The 17,446-nt window shown below is 39.1% G+C and overlaps 1 pseudogene; it reads right to left on the reverse strand.

Annotated features, from left to right (window-relative positions):
• Positions 1 to 12,721, reverse strand: part of LOC128566478 (cyclic AMP-dependent transcription factor ATF-1-like) — a 32,309-nt pseudogene extending 19,588 nt beyond the window's left edge.
• Between the last annotated feature and the right edge of the window lie 4,725 nt (positions 12,722 to 17,446).

A 17,446-nucleotide genomic window follows, 5' to 3' on the forward strand; every position in this document is an offset into this window, starting at 1 on the left:
TGCAATTCTTAGGTAAAGTCCCTCTTGCAATCATGTCTTGCCCCCATAAAGTGTGACACACACTAAGGCCCCACCCTCCTCCCTCCATCCCTCTTTCTGCTTCCCCCCCCATAAACTTAATTGTCCTCATATCAAGATTGAGTACATAGGATTCATGCATCTCGATTTTTGTGATGCTTTACTAAGAATAATGTCTTCCACTTCCAGCCAGGTTAATACGAAGGATGTAAAGTCTCCATTTTTTTAAATAGCTGAATAGTATTCCATGGTATACATATACCACAGCTTGTTAATCCATTCCTGGGTTGGTGGGCATTTAGGCTGTTTCCACATTTTGGCAATGGTAAATTGAGCTGCCATAAACAGTCTAGTACAAGTGTCCTTATGATAAAAGGATTTTTTTCCTTCTGGGTAGATGCCCAGTAATGGGATTGCAGGATCAAATGGGAGGTCTAGCTTGAGTGCTTTGAGGTTTCTCCATACTTCCTTCCAGAGAGGTTGTACTAGTTTGCAGTCCCACCAGCAGTGTAAAAGTGTTCCCTTCTCTCCACATCCACGCCAGCATCTGCAGTTTTGAGATTTTGTGATGTGGGCCATTCTCACTGGGGTTAGATGATATCTCAGGGTTGTTTTGATTTGCATTTCTCTAATATATAGAGATGATGAACATTTTTTCATGTGTTTGTTAGCCATTCATCTGTCATCTTTAGAGAAGGTTCTATTCATGTCTCTTGCCCATTGATATATGGGATTGTTGGCTTTTTTCATGTGTATTAATTTGAGTTCTCTATAGATACTAGTTACCAAGCTTCTGTCTGATTGAAAATATGCAAATATCCTTTCCCACTGTGTAGATTGTCTCTTTGCTTTGGTTGTTGTCTCCTCAGCTGTACAGAAGCTTTTGAGTTTAATGAAGTACCATTTGTTCATTTTGTTGTTGTTGCAATTGCCATGGCAGTCTTCTTCATGAAGTCTTTCCCCAGGCCAATATCTTCCAGTGTTTTTCCTATGATTTCTTTGAGGATTTTTATTGTTTCATGCTTTAAATTTAAGTCCTTCATCCATCCTGAATCAATTTTTGTGAGTGGGGAAAGGTGTGGGTCCAGTTTCAGTCTTTTACATGTAGACATCCAGTTCTCCCAACACCATTTATTGAATAGGGATTCTTTCCCCCAAGGTATGTTCTTGTTTGGTTTATCGAAGATTACGTGGTTGTAAGATGTTAGTTTCATTTCTTGGTTTTCAATTCGATTCCAAGTGTCTATGTCTCTATTTTTGTGCCATTACCATGCTGTCTTGACCACTATGGCTTTGTAGTACAGACTATAATCTGGTATGCTGATGCCCCCAGCTTTATTTTTATTACTAAGAACTGCCTTAGCTATACAGGTTTTTTTCCAGTTCCATACAAAAAGCAGAATCATTTTTTCCAAATCTTGAAAGTACGAGGTTGGTATTTTGATAGGAATGGCATTGAATAAGTAGATTGCTTTTGGAAGTATAGACATTTTAACAATGTTGATTCTTCCCATCCATGAGCATGATGAATGGGAAGGAAATGGATCAATGAGAAGGAAATGGATCAATATTTGGAATCACACCCTCTCCCTAGACTTAGCCAGGAAGAAATAGAGCTCCTGAACAGACCAATTTCAAGCACTGAGATTAAAGAAAGAATAAAAAATCTTCCAACAAAAAAATACCCTGGTCCACATGGCTTCACACCAGAATTCTATCAAACCTTCAAGGTAGAGCTTATTCCTGTACTGCAGAAATTATTTCAAAAAATTAAGGAAGAAGGAATCTTCCCCAACACACTCTGTGAAGCAAACATCACCCTGATACCAAAACCAGGAAAAGACCCAAACAAAAAGGAGAATTTCAGACCAATCTCACTCATGAATATAGATGCAAAAATTCTCAACAAAATCCTAGCCAATAGGTTACAGCTTATCATCAAAAAAGTCATTCATCATGATCAAGTAGGCTTCATCCCAGGGATGCAAGGCTGGTTTAACATACGCAAGTCCATAAACGTTATCCACCGTATTAACAGAGGCAAAAATAAAGATCATTAGATGCAGAAAAAGCATTTGATAAAATCTAGCATCCTTTTCTAATTAGAACACTGAAGAGTATAGGCATAGGTGGCACATTTCTAAAACTGATTGAAGCTATCTATGACAAACCCACAGCTAATATTTTACTGAATGGAGTAAAACTGAAAGCTTTTCCTCTTAGAGCTGGAACCAGACAAGGTTGTCCTCTCTCACCTTTACTATTCAACGTAGTGCTGGAAGTTCTAGCCAATACAATTAGGCAAGACAAGGAAATAAAGGGAATCCAAATGGGAGCAGAGGAGGTCAAACTCTCCCTCTTTGCTGATGAAATGATCTTATACTTAGAGAATCCCAAAGACTCAAGCACAAGACTCCTAGAAGTCATCAAACAATACAGTAATGTTTCAGGATATAAAATCAATGTCCACAAGTCAGTAGCCTTTGTATACGCCAATAACAGTCAAGATGAGAAGCTAATTAAGGACACAACTCCCTTCACATAGTTTCAAAGAAAATGAAATACCTAGGAATATACCTAGTGAAGGAGGTAAAGGACCTCTATAAAGAAAATTATGAAATCCTCAGAAAGGAAATAGCAGAGGATATTAACAAATGGAAGAACACACCATGCTCATGTGAAACTTAATAAATGTAGAATATAAATGTCTTAACAAAAATAACTAAGAAAATGCCAGGAAGGCTATGTTAACCAGTGTGATGAAAATATGTCAAATAGTCTATAAAACCAGTGTATGGTGCCCCATGATCACATTAATGTACACAGCTATGATTTAACAATAAAATAAATTTTTTTTTTTAAATTACAAAATTACCAAATTCCATTCAGGTATCTTAGATTCTTTTAGGATAAGACCTCAATAACAAAATAACAATTAACCCAGTCCCCAAACCTTCTCTTGTCCAACAAACATTCAACAACTCATTTGAAAGACTTGACAATAGAACAAGTACATATAACAAGAACACACAATTTATGTATTTAGTAATGTGTTAGGTTTCCTTTTACAATTGTAATTTAGAGTTATTGGCTGAAATAAAATACATGCACCACTGAAAAAGGTAAATTTCAGAAAAACAGTAAGAAATGCAAACTATAGGGTAAACTGATTTACTTTTTAAAATCCAATTTATCAAATTTCATCTTCATCTGCCATTTTTGGATTGACAACTATTGTTATTTAGACAATTCAAATTGCTGAAAGTTCATTTCTTGCTTCTTCAATATGTTTAATTTTTTACAAAGCTTCCGGTTGTGCCAGTAGCTTCCTTGAGGTCATTTTCCACATTATCCTCTGTCACAGATACCTTGCAAGATATTTATCTTTGAGTTGCAAAAGCCTAAGTAAAAAACTAGACTTTTGACCTTTTAATTTATAAAACTCCACCTAAAAGAAACCCATTCAATTTTAATCAAGTCCGCAAAAATATTTTCTTTTCTTTATCAAGAATCACTTTTTAAAATTAATTTATTTTTATTGTTAAATCATAGCTGTGTACATTAGTGCAATCAAGGGGTACAATGTGCTGGTTTCATATACAATCTGTAATATTCTCATCAAACTGTTCAACGTAGCCTTCATGACATTTTCTTACCCTGTTTCCCTGAAAATAAGACAGTGTCTTATTTTCCACATTACAGTGGAAAATAAGACAGTGTCTTATTTTAAGGTGTGCTCCCAAAAATGCGCTAGGTCTTATTTTCAGGGGACGTCTTATCTTTCCTGTAAGTAGGTCTTATTTTCAGAGGATGTCTTATTTTCGGGGAAACAGGGTAGTTACTGTATGTAGGCATTTGTATTCTGTATTTAGTAAGTTTCGCCTGTACCCATTCTAAGATGCACCGTAGGTGTGGCCCCATCCATTACCCTCCCTCCACCATAACCTCCCCCCCTTCCCCTAAGGAAATAAAGATCTTCAGAGTTTTTAAATCTTCTATTTAGAACCTTTTCTTTTTTTTTTTTTGAGACAGAACCCCTCTTTCTCACCCTTGGTAGAGTGAAGTGGAATCATAGCTCACAGCAACCTCAAATTCTTGGGCTCAAGTGATTCTCTTGCTTCAGCCTCCCAAGTAGCTGGGACTACAGGTGTCCACCACAGTGCCCCATTATTTTTAGAGATGGGGGAACTCCTGAGCTCATGCGATCTGCCCACCTTGGCCTCCCAGAGTGCTAGGATTACATGCGTGAGTCACCATGCCAGGCCTTAGAGTTTTATTTTGGTTTTCCAGAACTGCAACTTGATTTTCCAGACATTTTGCATTGTCTTTCTTCTTTTTGTGGCATTCTCTAGCACCCTTTCTTCTGTTACCAATGGATCTTTCATTAGTTTCCAGGTTTTTGCTGCTATGAACATTTTTGTACATACTTCCTGCAAAACTCTCAGTCACATACTTGGAGTAAAACAGAGCATATCAAGGTCAACTGTATGAGAAGGCCTAAGTAATTTCGAAAATGATTGCACTAATTTATGCTCCCAGAGCAGTATATGAGTTTCACCACTTGAAATCCTCACCAAATCCTGGTAGACTTTATTGTTTGTTTGTTTGTTTGAGAAAGAGTCTCACTATGTCAGCCTGGGTAGAGTGCTATGACATCATACCTCATAGCAACATCAAACTCCTAGGCTCAAGTGATCCTCTTATCTCAGCTTCCCAAGTAGCTGGGAGTACAGGTACCTGCCACAATACCCAGTTAATTTTTCCATTTTTAGTGGGGGGAGAGAGGGTGTCTCACTTTGCTCAGGCTGGTCTTGAATTCCTGAACTCAGGCAATGCACCTGCCTCAGCCTCCCAGAGTACTAGGATTATAGGAGTGAGCCACCATGCTCGGGCTAGATTTTACAGTTTTTGCAGATTCTGGGCAGGGTATGGTAGCTCACAACTATAATCGTAGCACTTTGTGAGGCTGAGGCTGTCTTTAGCCAAGGAGTTTGAGCTTGCAGTGAGCTATGATGACACCACTGCACTCTAGCCTGGGGGACAGAGAGAGACCCTGTTTTTCATTAATCGTATTTTTCCTCTCAATTGGAGGTCATCTGTCTTAGTTGTCTGAGATGTAAGAGTCACAGAGGATGTCATCACCACAGTTTGTGGTAGAGAAGTAGCTGAAGGTATGGTATGAACTGTTACGTTTGTCTACCGAAGCAGTTTGTACTACCACTTGCCTGCTGGGCATAAGTATTTGCTGTCCATCAGAAGTCAGTGCATACTGGAGAATAGTTGTATCTTGCTGTCTAAATTTGTTGTGGTCAACGTCTGAAGTCCCTGTACACCATTCATCTGTGCCTGGACTGGCAAACTGTTAAGGCTCCATATGGGGCCATGGCAATATTCTGCCCATAGCTAGTCTGATAGATGGGAGTCGGAACAGACATAGAAGTGACAGCAGAAATTCCAGGGTTTTCTCTGTCTCCCTTCTGTTCCTTGTGTTTTCAGAAGATAGGTCTTTAAAATTTTTTCTGTGCCCCAGGATCCTGCAGGCTTTCTGTGAGGAGCCTATACTGTGAGATGAAGCCTGAGACTCCTTAATTTCTGATAAAGATGATATCTGTTGAGCAATGTGGGCTTCCTGAACTACTGGACCAGGCTGAGGTGCTGTCTCTGAAATGCTACTCTTGTGGTGAAGTGTGTCCTGGAAGGTGTTTCCCCAGTGGGAGTTGGAGGTGAGGCACTATTGCTAGTATTAAGCACAAAGGACAAATGTATCAGAAATTCAGAGACAGAAAAATAGAAAGTGATCTGGATCTGCCTGCCTTTTTTTAGTATCTCCTATTTTAAATTTTCCCAACAGTAACACTTTCAAACAGAACGTTCCACTGTTTCCAGTCTGGCACACTATTTTGTTTAGAGAGGGTCATTTTACCCTCAGAAAGAAGTCACTAGGTCTTTTTATTTAGGAATCTAAAATGATCTGTATTTTGATATTGTATAAGATTCCTTTCAATTTCATTGCTGGATGAAAAAAAGACATAACATGAATCATTTATATAACATTCATAATCATCTATATAAATAGTGAAAACACATACACAGGCACATGCCTGACTGGGAAGCCAAGTTATATTTCTTTAAAAATCATGGCTACATGGGATATATGTATATACACTGGCTAATTAAATTATTAAGGATTCTATTTTTCTAATTTTTTTTACTCTCTAAATTTCCTGCTTAAGGCAAGACCTATTGAATTTACGTGGTCCTAAGAAAACACAAGGAAAAAAATAGTAATATGGAAAACATAAATATACAAGATTACAATACACAATAGTATGTCTACATTTTATTTAATTATTTGCAGCTCCTCCTAATCCATCTTCTTTGCTTTTTGGTCATTCATATGCCAATGTCTTGCCCCTTCTTCTTTTTCCTTTAAAAGATGAAAGAAAGTCACATAGAATTCGCATTGCCATTATAATCCTCTTCTGCTTGTTTAAAATTTCCTTCTAGAATTTCTTTCTTTGCCCTCCAATAAATGATTATTCTTTCATTTTCTTATAAATCAATGACAATGACTACAATTGATTTCTAAGAAAAAGAATAAGGGAACTACTGACTTCAGGAAAACAAAAAGAAAGGAAATCATTATAGTACACTAAAACCTCAACTGTGGATAATATTTGCATAAGCAGGATAATGTAAAGAGTAAACATGGATTTAGTGAAAAGTTGTAACTATTTTGAAAGAAAAGAGAAAGCAGAGAATATCATGGTGGATAAGAAGAAGTCAATAAACCATGTTTGAATTGGTAAACAAAATGAAAACAACATACACACTTTTCCTTTCTTTATGATTTTTAATTGACACATACATTTGTAGGGTTCCAATACATGTATATTACATGTAATGTCAAATCAGAGTAATTATAATCACCTCCAACATTTATCATTTCTTTGCATTGGCATCATTCAAAATCTGCTTTTCTGGGGCCTGGTGTGGTGGTTCAGGCCTGTAATCCTAGCACTCTGGGAGGCTGGAGCCGGGGGAGATGAGTTTGAGACCAGCCTGAGCAAGAGCCAGATCTCATCTCTAAAAATAGCTGGGCTTGTGGCTCAGTCAGTAAGGCGCCGGCCCAATATACTGAGGGTGGCGGGTTCAAACCCGGCCCAGGCTGAACTGCAACCTAAAAATAGCCGGCGTTGTGGTGGGCGCCTGTAGTCCCAGCTACTTGGGTGGCTGAGGCAAGAGAATTGCTTAAGCCCAGGAGTTGGAGGTTGCTGTGAGCTGTGTGATGCCATGGCACTCTACCGAGGGCCATAAAGTGAGACTCTGTCTCTACAAAAAAAAAAAAAAATAGCTGGGCATTGTGGCAGGCGCCTATAATCCCAGCTCCTCAGGAGGCTGAGGCAAGAGAATGGCTTAAGCCCAAGAGTTTGAGTTTGCTGTGAGCTGTTACACCATGGCAGTTTACCGAGGGCAACAAAGAGAGACTCTGTCTCAAAAAAAGAAAAGAAAAGAAAAGAAAAAAGAAAAATACGATAAATTGTTGTTACAGTCCTCCTATAGTGCTATAAAGGACTAGACTTATTCCTCCTACCTACCTGTAATTTTGTATCTGTTAATCCATCTCTCACTAACTGCCTATCCTCTCTACCTTTCCCCACCTCTAGTAACCACTATTCCACTCTCTACTCCTCTGAAATCAACTTTTTCTAACTTCCACATCCAGTATTTATCTTTCTGCGCCTGGCTTATTTCACTTAAATAATGTCCTCATAGGTCATCCCTATTGCTGTGAATAACAGGATTTCATTCTTTTTCATAGCTGAATAGCGTTCTACTGTGTATGTGTACCACATTCTGTACCTGTACATCTATTGATTCCCATATCTTGGTGATGGCAAATAGTGCTTCAGTAAGAATCACTATTTGCAGAGATACCTGGGGAGCAGGTATCTCTGTGATTTACTGATTCCCCCACCCCGCTTTGGATAAATACCCACAGGGAGATTGCTGAATGGTAGGTAATTCTATTTTTAGTTTTTTGGAATCTCCCTACTGTTTGCTATAGTGGCTGTATAAGTGTTCCCCTTTGTCTACCTCCTCACCAGCACTTGTTTGTTTGTTTATTTGCCTTTTTGATAATAGCCATTCTAACCGGGGTGAGATGATGTCTCCTGATTTGCACATCTCTGATGTTTAGTGATGTCCAGCATGTTTTCATGCACCTGATGCCCATTTGTGTATCTTCTTTTGCGAGCTGTCTATTCAGCTCATTTGCTATGGGAAAGCAATTTCCCCTGAAAAGGGCAATGATGGGAATGGGCAAAGGTACAAACAGATAACTGCTTTATTTTATTTTGAGCTTTCCACATGTGAATTTTATTTATTTATTTATTTATTTGAGACAGAGTCTTACTTTGTCACCCTCAGTAGAGTACTATGGTGTCACAGCTCACAGCAACCTCAAAATCTTGGGCTGAAGTGACTCTCTTGCCTCAGCCTCCCAAGAAGCTGAGGCTACAGGCACCCGCCACACGTCCAGCTATTTTTAGAGATGAGGTCTTACTGTAGTTCAGGCTGGTCTCGAACTGGAACTTGTAAGCTCAAGAGATTTGCCCTCCTCAGCCTACCAGAGTGCTGGGTTTACAGGTGGGGGCCACTGAGTCCAGCCACCACATGTGAATTTTAAAACTATATGCACATAGTACTTTGATAAAATACAAACTAATTCAAACTACCACTTGACAGGATTGTTACATGGGCTGCATTTGATATTTGTGAAGTGCTTAGCACAGAGAATGGCACAGAGAGGAATGGTAACAAGGGTCACTGTTGTTTGTATCGACCTATGGCATGGTGGTTCAAATGATAATGTTAATAGAAAATATGTATGGATTTCTCATCTGCACTCTTCTAAGGTTCTTTGCAAAGCATGTGTTGTGGGAAAGAATGTTTGCGGGGTACCCTTGGCTCTTTTTTAAAACATTTATTTTTGCCAGGAAGGCTATGTTAACCAGTATGATGAAAATATGTCAAATGGTCTATAAAACCAGTATATGGTGCCCCATGATTGCATTAATGTACACAGCTATGATTTAATAATAAAATAAAAAAAATTATTTTTAAATGTCAATTTTTAAATTTAGGTAATGTTTGCAAAGTTGAGAATTCATAAGTATATATGCCTTGGCAAGAGAATTTAGATAACTCTAGAATAGGGACCTTTACTGTAAAACTGGAAAGAGATGAATAGAAGATTGATGAATTGACCTTTAGGAGTTTCATGACACTCCTAAAGTTGTAAACAAAAATTTTAAGAATGTGCATAAGCATATTTTTCCATTTTTTCATAAGATTGGAGTCATTGAGTTCATAAAAATTTCTGTAAAGAATATAATATGTTGGCTCAGCACCTGTGGCTCAAGCGGCTAAGGAGCCAGCCACATACACCTGAGCTGGCAGGTTTGAATCCAGCCCGGGCCCGCCAGACAACAATGACGGCTGCAACCAAAAAAATAGCTGGGCATTGTGGTGGGTGCCTATAGTCCCAGCTACTTGGGAGACTGAGACAAGAGAATTGCTTGAGCCCAGGAGTCGGAGGTTGCTATGAGTTGTGCTGCCATGGCACTCTACCCAGGGAGACAGCTTGAGGCTCTGTCTCAAAAAAAGAAAAAGAATATAATATGTTGTTATCAGTTTTTCTGTAAAGAATATAATATGTTGATATAAGTTTGGGGTGTTACAATACAAAAAAGCCCAGAACCTTATACTGTAAGATGATCTCATTTAAAGAGAGAATAAAGAAAAAATTCCATTTGTGTCTTAATTCAATATATGGAACATATTTCCATAAATCTAGTTCCTTCTTGGGTCATGTCAACCAAGAGAAGTTTACAATGGAAGGTTTTTTTGAAAGGAGCATAAGTGATGAAGTGAAGAAGCCTCAGCTACTTAAAGTAAAGCACAAGATTGTTTGCTACCTGTAAAGAAAAAAAAATGTATAAAAGATTAGTGTGTTTGTGTGTGTGTGTGTCCATCAGCACACAAAGGGGAATAAAATGCGGAAAAAATTCAGTAAAAATAGAGAAGAGTTTAAAATTTTAATTTCATGTCCTAATTCTTTGTACTCCTTTCTTCTTTAAACTTATCTTCTGCTCTTTTGGGGGCAGATGATACTTACTTTTTATAATCTTTTTCCCACCTTTGGATTCTCATATGATCCTTTCTCCATAAACAAATGGCAGAAACTTCCCCCAAAGGTATGTGATCTTTCATGTCCCAAACAAACTATAGTACAAAGTCCTCTCCTGCTGTCATTCAACAACTCTCTAAAGAGCCCTGCATAGATGCCTGGCTTCTAGGGGACCTCATGGAACAAGGAACAGCAGAAACAGACATGTTTCTGGCTGGGCACTGTGGCTGATGCCTGTAACCCCAGAACTTTGGGAAGCTGAGGTAGGACAATTGCCTTAGGCCTGGGGTATGAGACCAACTTGTACAGCATAGCCAGACCCTGTATATACAAAAAATAGAAAAAATAAGCACACCTGAAAAAAGATGGCCTCTGAGTAACAGCTTATGTGCAGCCAGTCGCAGTGAGAGTAGTGAGAGAATACTCCAGGCATTTCTGGCAGGTGGGTTTTGCCCAAAGGCTTCCCTTTGGTGACACAGGAAGCCAGTGTGAGACTTCTGGACCCCACAAAGAGGACAGAATCAGTGGAAAACAGGCTGGCGAGTGGTAGGTGCGTTTGTTCGGTCGGAGGCTGCCTGCAGCTGTACCCATAGCAACAGTGAGACTGCCAGCAGGAAAAGCCTTACCTGTGGGCTGTTTTGGTTTTCTTGGACTTGGGCACTCAATTGAACCGCCGTGGGAGATCTTGGGCCAGTATGTGCAGATGACTTTGGGCGTTGTCTGGGGCCCTGGTCTGAGCTGCTGAGCCAGAAAGGAGCTAATATCGTTCAGCTGTGGGCTGCCCGCACAGCTGCTATGGGAGAGCTGCCCCTGTGTGTTACAGGGTGGAGATCAGCCAGGAGACCTTGGGCAAGCAATCTAGTGACTGAGCTGCCCTAAGGCAGGGACTGAGATTCTGGGGAAGTGTGGAGATCCAAGTGTGGCAGATTAACAGCCTTGGCCCCCAGGGGCATCATGGGAGTCTGGACTTGGTGCACTGGATAAACAGGCAGCCACACCAGGAGAGATCCCAGGGTTAAGAGCTTTCCTTGGAAAGCTTCTGCTTGGCCAAGGTTCATAGTTTGGAGTGTCTTTTAAGTGGGCTGAGACTTTGGGGCTCCCAAGCCTGCGGGGTCTGAGAGATCAGCAGAGGCCTCCAGTCTCCATCTCGTACAGCTGTATCAGCATTGTGATTAATATCCTATGCCTCAGAAGATCACCTATTGCCCAGATAATTTTCAGCAAGATATATATACTGTTTGGTTCTTTGATTTGGGGTTTTTTTTTTTTTTTGGAGTTTTTTTGTTTATTTGTCTGTTTGGATTTTTTTCTTAATTTCAACATTTTTCCTTGACATTTTTCTTGTTCTTTTCTTTTTGTTTTTTTTCTCCCCCCCACCACTCTAGTTTAAATACAATCTTCCATTTTTGCCTTCTTTAACAATTAGAATTTCATTATTGTCAGTGTTTCTGCTCCTATTATTTGGTTTTTCCCCCCAATGTTATCCCATAAGTGTTCTTGCTTATTTGTTTTGGTTTGATTTATAGTATTTTGGGCTTTCCTCTCTACCTGGTGGAGGTGGGGTACTGTGTCTGATCTGGCTGGCAAAGTGCTGTTGACCTCAAGGAAATCAGCCAACTCAGCACCCCCAGAGGTTGGAGGTCTTCAAGGTTGGGTCATAGTACCCTACTATATACTATATTACTCCTGTTTCTTTCTTTCAGTGCCTTTCTTCTTTTTGTCAATATTTTCTTTTATTCACCCTCTTCTTTCTCTTTTTTCTTTCTTTTTTAAATCTCTTTTCCCTTCTTGCTTTTCAATTTTCTCATCCTTCTGGTCCCGTACCAAAAGAACTCATTAAAACTTTAAAGAGCAAGAAGAAGTGAAAGGATAATTAGGGTAAGAAAACAGATACAAGAAAGCACTCATGAAGAAGAATCAGCAGAAAAATCCTGGTAACATGGAATACCAGTCCAAAGTAACCCCTTCTAGGGATCACAAGGTAGCTACAGCAGAGGATCCCTCCTATAAAGAAATGTGAGAAATGATAGAAGGGGAATTTAAAATACAGATGATGAAAACAATGAAGGAAGTTGCTGAGAAAGTGGAAAATAACCAAAAGGAAATCCAAAAACAGAATCAAATAAAAGATAAACAATATGAAAAATGTAGAAAGGAACAGATCTGAAGGAACTGAAGCAGTCAATTAGGGAATTTAAGGATGCAATAGAAAATATCAACAACAGAGTAGATCATGCAGAAGAAAGAATCTCAGAGGTAGAGGATAAAGCTCTTGAGATGCACCTTCTCTGCGACTGTTATACATATGGTTTGGCCGATCTAAATCTCAGATGGTTTCGGGTGGGCCACAGTTTATTTGGGACTAGCTTATGTAAGGGGACTGCCCCTATCTTCTTGGGGATATGTGTGGCCGTTGGAGTACTCCCCTGCAGATATGAAAAGTGTGCTCAACTCACTTGATGGAGAGTACAGTGGGAGCACCAAGCTCTGACCGCTGTCCACCTGCTCCATAGTTGGCCTATCAGCTCTGGCATTCTCTGGAGTGGATGGAGTAGGGTTGTGAGTCAGTCAAATATCTTGGTATTGTGAAAGGAATTGTGTGGTGGGAAGTTAGAAGCAGACAGTGAGAAGGCTTTGCACATGGTCCAGGAGAGCATCCAAACTTACGTGTTTTCTCTCTGTGTATGAGTTAATAGTGAAAAGATATATTACGCAAAGATTTCTCTCAGAGGAAAAGCTTGCTTTTACCAGATCCTTTCCTGTTAAACTTGAAATTCTCTGATATGGCCTTAAGGTAACTGGAAGTAATGAAGTAACCATCTTTAAAAATTTAATTAGGGGTATATGGCACACCTTTTGGGTGCAGGAAACAACTACAAGATGGACTCTACCTAACAAATTCAAATATTATGACTAGGTTGATGACATTAACCTGACATAAAAACAATAAAATGAAATGAAATGAAATAAATCGACATATAATTGTATATAGTAAACCATGCAAATCCTTTTTTTTTTTTTTTTTTGCTTGTTTTGAGACAGAGTCTCACTTTGTCACCCTTAGTGGAGTGCCGTGGTTGTCACAGCAACCTCAAACTCTTGAGCTTAAGCAATTCTCTTGACTCAGCCTCCCAAGTAGCTGGGACTACAGGCGCCCGCAACAACGCCCCACTATGTTGTTGTTGTTGTTATATTTGTCATTGTTTGGCTGGCCTGGGCTGGGTATGAACCTGTCAGCCCTGGTGTAAGTGTCTGGCACCCTAGCCACTGAGCTATAGATGCCGTGGCTAAAACATGCAAATCTTAAAAGTACAGTTTGATAAGCTTTGAAAAATGTATCCTCTCAGGCAATTACCACCTTAGATAGAACATTTTTCTTCCCCTAGAAAGTTGCCTCATGCCTGTGTCCAGTCTCCCCTTCTCCTGACCCAGAGGCAGCCACTGTTTTGGTTTCCGTACCCACAGGCTAGCTCTGACTGCTGTTGGATTTTATGAAAATGGGACTTCTTTTGTGTTTGGCTTCTGCTGAGTATAATGTTTTTCAGATTCATGCATGTCACGTGTGTGTTAGGAGTTTGCTCCGTCTTACTGCTAAGCAGTAATCGTCACTGAGTGGGCGGTTAATGACATTTATCAGGCTTTGCCATATTACTATTAATTAATATCTTCCCAATGGAAAGAATATTCATATTTTAAAATATAAATTTCTCACATCTGCTGTGATCTTATTCCTTTTACACAAGGGATATAGAATTGAGATATTAAAAAATATCTTTCTCCCAGTCACACATCAATATACTGACACTAACGTAGCCTGCAATTGCTAAGCACTAATTGGTGGGTTCAGTGCCCCATTGTTGATAATTAAGGCCATCTGCTTCAAATTGTCATTTACAGGGAAATAAAATCCCAATTATAAGGTAAAGCTTCTATAAGCCTAGCTGATGTTGACAGGCTGTGGAAGTGTCTTTGTGGCTGACCTACAAATGAAGACTGCTGCACACTGAAGAGGATTGAAACATTTTGCCTTGAAATTAAAAAAAAGTGTTTTCCAGAAATCAATACACAGCTATTTAAGAGGGAATTATGACCCTGACAATGTAATACCACCATACATGAACACTGCCCGGCACATAGTAAAGGTAAAATAAGAAGACTGAGCACTCGAATAGACAGCATAAGAGCTCCAGGATGTCATCTGGGTGACAAGGGAAGGCAGAAATCATAGTGTTATCTCCATTTTGTGGATGTAGCTAGAAATGAGTATCATACCCTTTCTGTGCTGCACAAAACATGAATACATCCAGAGGAAATTATGGAGAAAATACACCGAGTTTGTTGAAAAATTTGAATACTGAGAGTGCATGTAGCTAGGACTAAAGGACTAAAGTGACCAACAAACTTCCTTCACAAACTCTGCAGCTGTCTCATATGAACATTCCTGTATAATTCAGCATAATTTCCATCTGCTCCTGAAAAATCATATAAATGAAGTTAAAAATTAAAATAATTGACCACAAACAGATCTGGGATGGAAATGCAGGCCCCCTGAGACTTCAACCCAGAGTAACTGTTTCAATAGGGTCGAACAGAAACCAGCTGAAAACAAGACAGAACCACTTAGCCCCACCACACCAAACAGGGCCCCAGTTTCTCAGGCCATAGCACTGTATGGGTCCTTGACATAGCTCCAGGGGAAAAATTAATGGGTGTTAAACAATCATGGGGTGGAATCAGCAGAAAAACTCTGGTAACATAAATAACCAGAATAGAGCAACCCCCCCAAGGAAAGATATGGCAGATGTAATTGAACATCCCATTCATAAACAAGTGGCTGAGATGTCAGAAATCGAATTCAGAATTTGGATTGCAAACAAGATTAATAAAGTAGAGGAAAATTTGGAATTAAAAATTTGAGCAGCAATTCAAAAGTCAGAATTAGGAATTCGAGGAGAAATTCAAAAGTTGTCTCAAGAATTTAACAAATTTAAAGACAAAACCACCAAAGATTTAAACATGCTGAAGCAAGAATTTGCAGCCCTCAAAGATCTGAAAAATATAGTAGAATCCCTCAGAAACAGAGTGGAGCAAGCAGAAGAAAGGATTTCTGACATTGAAGACAAAGCATTCAAACGCTCCCAAACTCTCAAGGAGGAAGAGAAATGGAGAGCAGAAATGGATCATTCTCTCAGAGAGCTCTGGGATAATTCAAAGAAGGCTAATATACGCCTCATTGGAATCTCTGAATCCGATGAAGTGGCCTCGCTAGGCACAGAGGCCCTTCTCCATGAAATTAGGAAAGAGAATTTTCCAGACATGCCTAGAGATTCTGAAATTCAGATAGCAGACAGTTTCAGAACCCCAGCATGACTCAATCCCTATAAGACATCCCCCAGGCATATCATAATTAACTTCACTAGAGTTAATATGAAGGAGAAAATTCTCAAAGCAGCCAGACATAAGAAAGCCATTACCTACAAAGGGAAGAATATTAGAATGATGGCAGATCTCTCTGCTGAAACTTTTCAAGCCAGAAGAGGGTAGTCATCAACTTTTAATCTCCTAAGGCAAAATAAGTTTCAACCCTGGATCCTGTATCCAGCTAAACTGAGTTTCATTTATGATGGAGAAATTAAATACTTTAATGACATTCACACGTTGAAGAAATTAGCCATAACCAAACGAGCTCTTCAGGATATTCAGACCTATCTTCCATAACGACCAACCCAATCCTATACCACAAAAGTCAACTCACTCAGAAAGTTTTGATCAAACTCCAACTTCCACACTGGCAAAAGTATTAAAAATGTCCACTGGACTTTCGAAAAACTCGATACCCAAAATTTTACCAGATTTATCAATATTCTCCATTAATGTGAACGGCTTAAACTGTCCTCTAAAGAGGCATAGGTTAGCTGAATGGATACAGAAACTCAGGCCAGATATTTGTTGCTCAGGAGTCACATCTTACCTTAAAAGACAAATATAGACTCAGGGTGAAAGGATGGTCATCCATATTTCAGGCAAATGGTAATCAGAAAAAAGCAGGCGTTGCAATTTTATTTGCAGATACAACAGGCTTTAAACCAACAAAAGTAAAGAAGGATAAGAATGGTCACTTCATACCTGTTTATGGCAATACTCAATATGATGAGATTTCAATTATTAATATCTATGCACCCAACCAGAAAGAGGGAAGAGATAGTGGTGAATGGGCCCAGCAGCCACAGATCTCAGGGAGTTCCAGCAAAAACACTTGTTGATGTACAATGTTGTATCCTTTCTTAGCAACAATGTTTGCAGGAATTGGCAGTAGAAGCCTCCCTTGGAACTAGTTGGGTTTGCAGAAGCAGACTAGGTAAGAGTCTCTAAGAATCACACAGACGGGACATAGTTCCAGAAGGGAACATCAATCTCTATATGGACTATGGAAGGTTCCTCTGGCCCTTCCCTTACTTCTTTCTAAAGGGACCTCTTAAAATACTCAGTCCTTCAAGTGCTTAGGCTAGGAAAATTCAATTTTGAGTGAAGTTAAAAAACAAAAAAAAAGGAAACACTGACCCAGTTTCAATAAAAAAATACTACTTAATTTATATGAAAAAGAGCATCAGAACTCAGCAACAAATGAAAAATGTGAATTTAATAACAACTGAAATATTTTGTGGAGCAAATAAAAAATGTGACCAAATATCACCCTAAACTCAAAAAATTCATGGAAGCAGTTACCACAGATGGGAAATTCGCACAGTTAGTAAGGTCATATAAATGAGTCTCATTTCCAGCAGATATTTAGCAGTGTAGAAATAAATACAATGAAAGATAATACATAGTATTATTGATTTGACAGTTGATAGGCTAGGCATGGTGGCTCATGCCTGTACCCCCACCTACTTAGGAGGATCAGTTGAGCAAAGGTGTTTGAGGTTATAATGAGCTATGATCGGGCCACTGTGCTTCAGCCTGGGTGACAGAGCAAGACTCTGTTTCTAAAAGAAAAAAAAAGTATATGTATATATATACACACACACACACACACACATGCACACACGTATATATACACACACACGTACATAAATAAAAATCAAATATTTGGGAGACATCAATAAATGTAAATGAGTTAACATTTTTTAAATAGGTAGATGAAAAAGCAAATACCAGCTCCATGCTATATACAAGAGACACACCTAAAAAGTGTGCTTTACATAGGTTGAAAATAGAAGAATTTGGTATAGTGAT

The sequence above is a fragment of the Nycticebus coucang genome, chromosome 15 (assembly GCF_027406575.1).
Source record: "Nycticebus coucang isolate mNycCou1 chromosome 15, mNycCou1.pri, whole genome shotgun sequence".
Taxonomy (NCBI): domain Eukaryota; kingdom Metazoa; phylum Chordata; class Mammalia; order Primates; family Lorisidae; genus Nycticebus; species Nycticebus coucang.